Below are 12,281 nucleotides of genomic sequence, written 5' to 3'. Positions count from 1 at the left end.
ACACACACACACTGTAACCCAATGTTGGGGGCTTGGGAGTTAGGGCTTAGGAGAGAAAAAAGTACAAAGTTTGAGGAGACATTACTTTTTTGCCTGGTGAGTGAACTATTACCAGATATTGGTAAATCAATTCAAAACCACAACGAGATATTAACTTTACTCACCTTAGGATGGGAAAAAAATAAAAGATAATATCAGTGTTGACCAGCATGTGAAGAAATTAGAATCCTCATACATTGCTGAGGTGAAATTAAAAAATAATACAGCCATTTTGGAAAAGTTTGATAGTTTTAGAGTTGACAGTAACATCCTCATATGGTGGACAGTTCCATTCCTTGGTGTATCTGCAGAATCTAAAACATGTCCACACAGAAACGCGGACATGAATGTTCACAGCAGTATTATTCATAATAGCCAGAAATTGAAAAAAATCCACATGTCCATAAATTAATGGACTAATAAAACATGTTTTTGCAAAAAATGGAATATTTTGCAATTTTAAAAAGGGTTCAACCTGGTGTAGTGGCACTCACCTACAGTCTTAGCACCTACAATCTTAGCAGGAGGATAACTGCAAGTTCCAGGCCAGCATGGACTGCATGCTGAGTTTAAGGCCAGCCTATATACATGGACCATATCACAAACAAACAAAAAAACCTGTATCTGATTACAGCACTGCATTGAAAATACTAGATTAAGTGGAAGAAGCCCATCTCAAATGGGCCATGTTGTTTGATTCTATTTATGTAACATCTTCAGAATAGGCAAATCCATAGAACCAGAAAACATGAATGGTTGCCAGAGGGACTGTGGGGACAGATACTAAAAAGTAAACACCTAATAGGGTTTGATTTGGAGTCATGAAAATGTTCTGAAATTGCATAGTACTAAGAACTACTGAAATGTTCGTTGTGTTGCATGTGAATCAACTCAAAAAACATTCTTAGGCATGGAATTATCATTTCAGTGCATAGCTTAAGTTAAAATACTGGGAAACATAATGATAAGAAAGATGTATTCAGTCATTAGGGTGAGGCTATCACTACTTTTGCGAAACAGATTTTGTGGTGAATCAAATAGTAATTGCAATGAGAAGCTAGCATTGTAAAGTGCTAGGTACATAGGTATGTTATTGTGCCAATTTATGGCAAAGTTTGTAGATGATCGGTTTTCTAGGTCCAGTGGTGGTGAACCTATGGCACATGTGCCATAGCTAGCTCTTAATATTGTTGAAAGGTTCTCTGCTGCTCTAGATCATGTAGTGATGGTGTGTGTGTGTGTGTGTGTGTGTGTGTGTGTTTACTGTTTTAAGACCAACAGATGGACCATTAGTTTGTATTGGTAGTAAAGCATTGCTTTTTCAACAAGAATTGGATAAATAAGAAGTACTATATACATTGAAACTGTGCCAAAAGTGAAGTGACATTGGAGACGGGAAACAAGGGCAGGATGAACAAAGCATATTATGCTCATTTTTCGAATCTGCCAGAATGAAACCTGTTAATTTGTATGCCCTATATGCACTAATAAAAAAACGTGAAACAGTGCTTTTGTTTTGAGAGAGTTGTTTAAAGTTTTAGTAAAGTTTTCTAATTTTAAATTTGTATTTAATAAGCTACTAGAATCTGTTCCAGAGCTTTAAGACTAACAAATCTGTAATAATACTTTGTAGTAGTCTCAGATTTTGTGGTAGCAAGTTATGTAAATCTAAAAATTATCTGAAGTTTGAAAATTGTGAGCTTCAAACTTAGGTGTGGAAACATGGAGATGACTGACTTTTCTGTTTGGGAAGGTAGTCTTCTTTTTCAGCAGTTGCAGAGTGGTTGGTCTGCTACCATAAAGCTGTCAAGACTCATTTCTTCAGTGAAACAGTTACTATTTCATGGTCCATTCATACTCTGAATTTTTAAATGATATAATTTTTAAAATTCTGACATTTTGTACAGTTTTTTTCTCTTAATCTTTCAGAAATTGTAATAAAACTGGAAACACTGGTGTTTAAATAGCTGATTGCAGAGGGAAGGAGAAGTTGGTAATTCTATTCTTTCCTTTTCTAACTGCCCTGCCCCCTTCCCCCTGGAAACAAAGCCTGTTTTGTTTCTTGCCTACTTGTGAGGTCTGTGCTGCACCCCATGTGGGTGCACTGCTCTGTGCTTTGTTCAAATGCTTAAGATACTCCCCTGCTGAAGAACTGGGTGCTTCTGGAGAAGAATGAATGCCAGCTTCAGTAGTCAAAACAGTGTTGTTTGAATTGGTTATTTAAGGGAGCTCTTTATATGGAAACCTTGTAGCGCTGCTTGATTCCACAGGTAACAACATTTAGGTAGTACAACCCAAAGTGCTTCAGTAGTCACCAGACCTTCTGTTGCATATTTTGGACTTGTTTGTTCAATTTTGAGGACTGTTTTAACTTTCTTCCCTGTTGCTATCCTACTTTCCCCCCCTCAGTTCCTTGGATTTGAGTAGTCATCATCTTAAATTTGTGAAAGATCTACCAGGAGTGAGGGTAGCAATTGTAAGTGATACAGCAGCCTGTCTAGCATGTGTGAGGTTCTGGGTGTGATGCTCCAGGAATATTCCCCCCACCCCATAAATACCTTACCAACTAATTCAGCTTGCCATCAGTAATAGCAGTTGTCATTAATCACTACTGCATATGGTATCTAATTCTGGGAAACTGGTTAGAAGCAAAGGATGTTTATTTCTGTCATGCAATTTTATCGTCTTAATTTGTTTTCATCAGGTATATGTCATTTTATAAATAACAATAAATGTTATAGTAAAAGCCTACTGCAGAAAGCTCAAAAGCTTTTTAAAATGTTTCTTAATACATGAAATATTTAACAGCTCTAGAATCTTTTTAAATCTCATATTTTATAATTTCAGCACTTTTCAACTTAATAATTACTATTTTCTAGGCTTAAAAAAAATTTGCTTGGACTAAAAAACTTTTTTTTCCTGATAGCTGGTTACCCTAGGCCTTAGTGTATAACATTTTCACTATACTTGATGAGTCTGAGATCAGTCCCCCAATTTATTATTTGCCTAACATACTACAGTATATAAAATTACCTTTATATGAATATGTTGAGTGCTCTCTTGAAATGCCAGGAACATACTTTCCAAAAAAAAAAAAAAAAAGAAGGAACCCCCTAGCTCAGACTCTAGTGTACCTTTTTCCACTTAAATCTTATTGCATATCTTTGTGAATCATAGGATTACCAAAACATTGAATGGCATGATAAAGTGGGAGGAGGAGTGAAGGATGTGAGGAGGAGAGAATTATGAGTAGGATTGATACAGTAGTTTGATGGTTTAGAAAGAACCAGAGAAAGGAGAAGACTTACATTTACAGAATACTCCAGGTCTAGAATACTCCGTTTCTATACTAATTCTAGAAAGGAGATGTTAGTAAATTAATGATTAAACCAAGTCTGGTGGTGCATGCCTGTAACCGAGCTACTAAAGAGGCTGAGACAGGCATCTTATAATTTAAGGCCAGCTGGGCACTCTTAATTAAGGCCCTGTCTCAAATTGAAAAGGGCTGGACTATAATTTAGTACTGCCTGTATTCAATCCCCAATATAAGAATGAAATGAATTACTTAATTGATATGCCCAAATCTAACCAAGTTTTTTTTGACTCTATAATCCATGCTTTTTATATTACGGTGTATCTGCCAATTGTTCATCTGTGTTGGTGACAGGTCATTTTATTAAAGTAAGATTGTTTTTGTGTTTGTCAAATGTTAGCTCTCAGAAGTTATTAGCTGTTTTCTCTATCTTCCTCTAAAATATTAAACTGTAATTATGAAAGTTTTAATTCTAATCAGTAAGTATGATTCATTTATTTCACTATATAAAAAATTAAAATAAGATTGAGCAGTACATAGTATTTTGGTGTTTCTTCTCCAGACAAATATTAAAACAGGATAAGCATAGCTGACATAACTGGGTTCATAAATTTAAAAACAAAATTTTCATAGGTCAGAAAATGAAACCACACACAGTAGTGAGGGTAGTACTGGAGCCTGCCAGGTTTGAGGACCATTCAGATTAAGCTTCTGAGGATATCAGGAACTAGAAGTGTTAAGAATAGAAAGAGATAAAGAAAAAGGAACAGTCTCTATTGTAGAAACCAGATGTAACAGTTGACCTGGCCCCAGTCTAGTTAGAAACACAAGAATCTACTGCTCGTCAAATCACAAAGTCACACATTTTCTACTATCAGTACAGTGCAAACCATATTCTTGTAACTATACTGCAGTTAAATTGCAAGACAATAATTTAAAAGTCAATTTAAAAACATGGTTTGCTTTACCAGCTACTTGAAAATCAAAGTTTTGCTGATAGAAATACATACATTGTATAGTAACACATATAAAAGCAGTACTGTGGTACTAGTATAAGAGTAGTTAGATTAACAATAGAAAATCCAGAAATAAAATAACTAAATGTAGAAATTGCATGATGATTATTAGGGCAATGTATGTGGGTTGAAGGAGTTGGTAACATTGTGTATGTAAAGATTCATGTTTAATCTGAAGGCATCACTAATAAAAATATTACTGGGACAAAGATACATTTTTATATGTCTCTACCCTTTGCCACTAAAAGAAACAGGACTTCTTCAAAAAAAAGGACTGACTGATTAAACTTTGGGGGAAGGAAGATATAAAATCAGCCTGGAACAGCTTTTCATGACTAAAAGCAAGCAAGGTTATCAACCCTCTTACTTGCATCATAGTCAAAGCAGAAGAATCCAAGTCAGAGGACTTTCACTGACCAAATGGTGCTGAGTGTTGTTCAGAATAGCTCTGTTGGATTAAAACATCATAAACACTTTAAAAATCTGTAATATGATTTTTTAAATAAAACATGGTTATTGTCTGCTGTTAGAGGATACGGTGGAACCAACTCATCCTATATATGTGGTGAGAATCAATCAAACGTTGATCTTAACCCCTACAAACTACCTAGGAAAAATGTTTACAGACTGTGTCTAAATGTTCCCACAAAGCCTCATGCAATCAGAGGTGGAAGAATCATAAGAGTGTGTATTGGTTCATGGTGCAGTGCCAGGATTAAGTGTAAGTGATAACCAAATCAGTCCCCTGATTGGATTGGTACCATCCTAGTCCCAGTAGACTGGTTACAATATAAAGAACAAGAGGAGGCATGTCTTTCCCACCCTTGTTGATGTACTACGTTCTGGCAGCCATGAACTGTTGCCTCTTTGCCATGAGCCACTATGCCTTGGACCCACCTGTTACGAACTGAAACTTTTGTGAACTATAAGCCAAATAAACCTTTCTCTCTTCAACTTTGGATGTTGAGTATTTTATCTCAGCAACAAGAAAAGTAGGAATTTGGTACCAGAGAAGTGGTATCACTACTGTGATTGTACCTGACTCTGTGGTTCAGGAGCCTTTGGAGCTTGCTTGTGGCAAGATTTTGGAAAGATTAAGAAATACTAGCTGAGAAAGTAGAACTGGAACACCTTCGTCTGTACTTGATGGGAGATGCTGGTCAGAACTCGGAAGACCAGAATGCGGACAGAAGTGATAGTGGTAAAGACTACTGTGGAGAAGTTTGTGCTGGAAAGGACTTCTTGACTGTGGGACTCCAGATGATGTCTGTTATGCCATGGCCTTGCAAAATTCCTCTGCATTTTGCTTATGTCCAGAGACTTTGCCTGAGACCGAGATTAAGGCTGATGGACTAACTAATGTGGCAAAAGAAATTTGAAGACAGTCTAATGTTGAGGTGGAGGCATGGCTCTTTTTGGGACTTTTAGCCATGTGTATGTGGAGAAGAGCAGAGATCCCAGTAGAATGATTTAAGATATTTTGGGTTTGGCTAAAAAACAAGTGCCAGTGAAGTAGTGGACTATAAAGACAGATCAGAGATCTTGATTGTGTGAAGGAACAGGAGAATAAAGCAGATAGCCTGAGAGCATCACAAGAAGCTGCAGGACTCCAGCCCAGTGTATATAGCCTCAAAATTGTAGTGGTAAAAGACTGTGTGTGCGTCTGTGTCTTTTCTTGAGATAGGCTTTCACTATGAAGTTCAGATTTGCCATGAAGCCCAGGCTGGCCTTGAACTTGCAATGATTCTTCTGCCTCAACCTCCAAAGTACAGGGATTATAGTGCCACTATGGCCAGCAAAACTGCTTTGAGAAGAAAGCCCCAGAGCACCATGATCCAGAATGATGGTGGCCTAAGGAATTTGTTCCTCAGAATTGGATTCATAGTGCTCAATGATCTAGGCATCTGACTTGTACAGCCAAGAGAGAGGAAAGCCTGGCCACTGTTTCAGCTGGCAGCAGAGCTTGGCAACATTCACATGACAATGGTTTTAGGTGCAGGTAGAATGGAGGAGTTGTTGGGTTGGGAAAGCTTCCATCCAGCTCTCACAAGAAGGCCTGAGACAGCAGAATGTGAAGCCAAAGGTGCGGTGGAAACCCTAGAAATTTGGAGAAACCAGAAAGGTCATCTGAGGAAAACTACAAGGAGGGAAGGAAAGCTGTCCCCAGGGAAAATCCATGGGAGCTACAAGCACAGACAGTGCCTTAGGGGTAGAGCTTCCCAATCCCTCTGGTGTTCACAACTTGTTACAGATTGCATTAGATGCAACACATGGAATTACAGGACCTATGTTCGTCCTATAATTTGGATTTTGGATTTTCTTTGGTCCCATTTTTTTGTATCCCCCTATTGTAACTTTTGGAATGGTAGTGTTTATCTTGTGCTGGTGAAAGTTGAAAGTGTTTAACTTTCTTTTCATTTATTCTGGGGCTGGTAGCTAAGAGTTTGCCTTCAATCTCAGAGGAGACTTGGGTTGGGACTTGGACTTTGCTGCAGTGCTGAAATTGCTAGGATTTTGCCAGTTCTTAGAGTAAATGCCTTTTGCTTAAAGGAATGCACATGAGTCTTTGGGAGGCCCCAGGCAGAATGTTATAGTCTGTGTCTAGATGTTCCCATAATGTCTCATGTAGTCAGAGGTGGCTAAATGTAGAGTGTGACTTATGGTACAATGCTAAGATTAAAAGGTGCTAGGATTAAGGGTGGGTGACTACTAAATCAGTCCATGGATTGTTTTGTCATTGCTCTAATCCAGGTAGATGGTTATACAATATAAGGGACAGAAGGAGGCTTGCCTTTCCTTCCTGCTACCTGCTTAGCAACTTTGAACTAGTATCCCTCTGCCATATGCCACCCTGCCTTGGAGCTAGCTGATTATGGGCTGAAATCTATGAATTGTAAGCCAAATAAATCTTTCCCCATTTAAGTTTGAATGTTGGGTATTTTGTTGCAGTACAAGAAAAGAGAGTAAGATAGTTCCTGTAGAACTAAATGTAAAACCTGTGAAGGGTTGATAGAATCACACCATTTTGGAGTCCCTAATAAGCAGTGGGTTGAGGAGGTGTGTCAGTAGCTGCTAAAAAATCCTTGGTAAAGGCAACTTAAAGTGGATATAATAGATTTACCACATCTGTACACACTGATCCATCCTTGAAGACTAGATACCTTGTGCATCACTTAACAGAACTGTCAATGTAGCATTCTTGCCAGAAGTTTTGGTCACCCGTCTGTATATTTAAATTGCTAAAGATACATTGAGGTACACAGAAACATTTTGATTGGTACAATGAAGATGTAATCAGCAAATTCTGACTTATTCTGTTGGGACAAATAAGTAGCAAATGGGGGAAAAAAAAAACAAGGGAGAAACAAAGATTCTCAAATACTTGAAAGTTGATCAGAAATTATTGGAGCTCTTATGAAACACATGAGGCCAGGTGTGCATGTTTATAGCAGCACAACTCAAAAGCTTACCTCTTCAAAGTGGCCCGTCCAACAACACAAGAATGGATAAATAAAATGGGGTATCTGTACATAAACATTCTGCTATAAAGAAGGATAAATTTGGGTCGTTCGCAAGAAAGTCACCATACTGGTACATGAAATCAACCAATATACAAGCTTAAATATAATATAGTTTGTTTCATTGGAGAAACCCCAAATATAAATAAACTGGCAAAAGAAAAGTAGATAATAGGAAAAAGGGAGATGAGCCTTTCACCTTAATAAGGGAAGGAGACCAAGAAATGGAAGGAGGGGAGGGAAGTGGAATGACAAAGAATTAAGATGTGTTATATACATATACCAGCTTCCTATGATGAATGTCATTATGTACTACAAAGATCTACTTTCAAAATTAGGCCAGGTGTGATGGTAAATGCCTGAACTCCCAGCATTTTGAGAGGCTGAGGTAGGAGAATCACAAATTTAGAGCCCAGTCTGGGCAACTTAGGGACTTAGTGAGACTGTCTCAAAATTTTAAAAATCAGCAGGGCTGGATGTAGTTCAGTGTGAAGGCCTTGGGTTCAGTCTTTAGTGACTTTGACATGCTTGCACGCGCACTGGCACACACACAAACACATGATTAATAGATTCCATCCTCAGTTTCTTTACCTTGGGGTAGGGCCCACAGTTTTGCATTTCTAAAGAGTTGCCACATGCTACTAACTTACACCATCTTTTATTGGTACATGTGTGCAATATATAGTGACTAAATTCCTCATGGAGATTTGTTACATGTATATAAGACATCTTAAACTTTTTTTCACCTTCTTCCCTTCTCTTCCTCTCCCTTCCCATCTCTTTATCTTCCCTTTTGCAAAAGATCTATGTGCCTATTTCCTGTTGTCTTTTATTTTGTTCTTTGTGTTTTAGATTTTTCATGTAAGAGAAACCATGCAATATCTAGGCTTTTGTGTCATTTATTTCACTTCGGATTGTGTTCCTAAGGTGCATATATTTTCCTGCAAATGACTCATTTGATCCTCCTTAATGACAAAGTGGTACTCCATTGTGTCTAAATGCTACATTTTCTTGACCCATTCTTCTGCGATGGGCATAGAGAACACTTCCGTGATTTACATATTATGAGTTGTACTATTATAAATATGAGTATACATGTATCGATGTAGTATGGTTTCTTTAACTCTGAAAGATACCTAGAAGCAGAATACCTGAATTTAAGACTTTCGGATTTTAGTTTTTTGAGGGACTTCCGTACTGATTTCCATAGTGGTTGGTCTAGTTTTACATTCCTGCTGACAGTGTAAAAGGAAAATTTTCCCCCACAAACGGAATGCCAATCCAGTCAGGGGACTGATTTAGTAATCATCCCTCTATAATCCTAGCACCTTTTAATCTTAGCATTGTACCATGATCAGATTGAGCCACCTGTGAAGAAGTCCCACCCAACTACTTGAGACATTATAGGGACAGTATTTGTCAGTATTTGTTCTTTGATTGCTTCATGATAACCTTTCTTGTGTTGCCTTAATTTGTATTTCTCTAATGACTAGAGATGTTGAACATGTGTTTATTGACCATTTGTACAAGTGTATCTATTCATTCCAGTTACCCTTTTTGAATAGGTCTTTTATTTTGTTGGTGTGATTTTTTTGTTTGTTTGTTTGCTTTGTTTTAAATCAGTATGGGGATCAAACTCACAAACTTACAACCAGGCGCCATGCCACTGAGCTGAATACCCAGCCCCCATTGTGATATTATAGTATCCTCTGAAGAGACTTAGATCTTGAATCAAATACATTTTAGGGGCCTTGTTTGGATTTTGTGTTAAACCACAGTAAAAAGTAATTCCATTAATAATAGAATTATAAACGGGGTGGACATTTGATATTAATGAATTGGCAAATACTGACAATAAAGATACTGTAATGGTTTTGTAGGATACATTGAAATTATGGGCAAAAGGCTATAATATTGGAAAATAATTTGCAAGCAATTGGAGGAAAAAGTGAATGAGAATAAAAATAAAGCAAAATTGGTACTGTTTAATATCAATTTTGGAATAGGACATTCATGAATTACAATATTTCAGAATATGTCGTGTGTTGGTAAAGCAAGGTTTAAAGGTAAACATGATTTAAATCCTCCCTGGTGGGATTTAAACTAAGTCAGTTCAACCTAAAAGTCAGAAAAAGAAATTTAAAGAAAACCAGAAGGGGAAAAGCTAAGAACAAAAAGGAGGTGCTTGATAATTCCATCATTTTATCTTAATGAGTAGATTGGGTTGAATTAAACTAAGGCCTTCTGACAGAGATTTGTAATTTTTCTTTCTTAATGGTTTTGTCTCAGTGTTATGCTGACCTCATAGAAGAGTTGGACAGTCTGTCTTTGGTTTTGTTTCTGTTTTTTTGTTTTTGAGACAGAGTCTTGCTGTGCAGTTCAGACTGACCTTGAACTTACTATGTATCCCAGGCTGGCCTCAAATTCACTGTGATCCTCTTGCCTCTGCCTCCCAAGTGCGAGAATTACGGGCATGTGCCACCACTCTCGGCTGAGTTGGGCAATCTAAAGAGAAATAGGATACCTACCTATTTGTATTATCATAAAGCCCATGTTCAGTATTTTGGCTTGTCTGAGATCCCCTGAGTGAAGAGAAATTGTCTAGGGCTGCATAGAGTTAATACAGAGTTAATACATGCTGATCACAAAAATCCTTTATTTTTTATCAGCGTTTTTAGAAGAAAATAAATATAAATCTAGTGGGGTTTTTTGTTTACCTTGTTTTTGTGAAGTTAATATGTCAATGTCTAGTTCTGTAGATGTTGTGATTTTTAGTTTTCAAGTCGCTCTTCAGAAATTGTGTCTATAATTTTATTCTTCATGTGTGTCTTCCTTGAAAGTAGTTGTTCACAAACAACTGCCAAAAAGCATTTGTCTGATTGCCATCCCATTTGAAAATCTGCAAGGACTGTATTTTTGTCAAATAAAATGGAGTTGGAGTTGCATATATACCAAGAATTAATGATTTTGGGGGGAAGTATTGAAACCTATTTTCAGATTCCTGTATTACAGTGGAAGACAAAGCTGTTTTTTGTGGGTTTTTTTTTTTTTTTTTTTTTTTTGTATTTACAGAATTGTGGTTAGCCAGTGTACCAAAATACATAAAATACTTGCCGTATTTTGAAATCATCCTAACTTGTTTCATTTCTAGCATTGTTATGGTATGAAACAGAACAGGTATGTTGATTTTAACCTTGAAGATGTATATTTAACTTATTTAAATGAATCAAACCACAAAAATGATTAATCTGTGAGCTGTTTTTCATTTTAAAGTTCTGACACAAATTTTTCTTCTAACTGGATAAGTACGTTGATTTTTATTTCACAAATTATAAAATCTTTTCAACATTTTAGCCATACTTTTAAGGAACTGCTAAATTGACAATGATTCCACTCCTTGAGCCTTGTGTAATTCACACCTCAGAAGATAATTTTTTAAATCTTTTGTGCTTAAATTTTCTTGAGGTAGATGGACTGATACTTCACCAAATGTAAGTTCCCAGTAATATAGGTCTCTCTCTCTCTCTCTCTTTTTTTTTTTTTTAAACCAACCAACACCAGATTACCACTAGTGGCTATATTAGATATGGTGACAAAAGTTAAATGCAAGCACATGACATGTTGGAATAATGCTGGTTTCATCTGTGGGAGGCAGAGTTAGCATTGCCCTGTACCCTCCTTCCCCTGCAAGCATTCCATGGTTACCTGTTTGGTCTTTGCTTGAGCACCATGCATTCAAATTGTGAAAAATACCATGAGAAATCATTTAATGATGTTAAAAAGTATATCGTCTTGTAGAAAGAATCATATTATCAGCTGTCCAAGGCTGCTTGCAGTCTGTGGGCCAGGATTGGATGTATTGGTCTTAATTTTCTGCCTGAGTGAATATTCAAAATAAAAACAGTGAAGTGTTTTTCAGAACAGTTCTTATCAGACATGGTGCTAGGCACTGAGGATTTATAAATCAGTAAGGTATTGTCTGTGTGTCTAAGGTTACAATCTAAGAAATTCAGCAGACAAAGAAGAAATATTTTGAGGCAGTGCTCTAAGGCAAGAAGAATCCTTTCTTGCTGTTTTAAGGTGCTTGTGCCTTGTGCTTACTAGGCACACTGTATCGCTGGGTGGTGTTTTCAGCCCAAGGAGGTGGTTAACATTGATTAGGAAAGACTTATATGTTTGCTCAGTAAGTTGTAGCCATCAGGAAGCAGCCACCATTTTTACAAAGGAGAAATGTAAAAAATCACAAGGATTGCCAGTAATTTAAAATACTGTCAATATAGTACTACTTAACAAGGTTTATGAGAGAGATGTCCTTGTGTAAATTACGAAGTTTAGTCTGGCTTCCTAAGTGTTGGGAGTATTTCTTCTTTGTTGTACTTTAGTATTGCAAGATTG

At 37.0% G+C, this 12,281-nt stretch overlaps 1 protein-coding gene across 12 annotated transcripts in view; it reads left to right on the top strand.

Annotated features, from left to right (window-relative positions):
* Positions 1-12,281, top strand: part of Yap1 (Yes1 associated transcriptional regulator) — a 117,463-nt gene that overhangs the window by 80,669 nt on the left and 24,513 nt on the right. The window lies entirely within an intron of this gene.

Source organism: Cavia porcellus, unplaced genomic scaffold (genome assembly GCF_034190915.1).
Source record: "Cavia porcellus strain 051 isolate PalLab524CR breed Dunkin Hartley unplaced genomic scaffold, mCavPor4.1 scaffold_9, whole genome shotgun sequence".
NCBI lineage: Eukaryota > Metazoa > Chordata > Mammalia > Rodentia > Caviidae > Cavia > Cavia porcellus.
The sequence above is the reverse complement of the archived record's forward strand: the minus strand, read 5'-3'. Positions and strand labels throughout refer to the sequence as shown.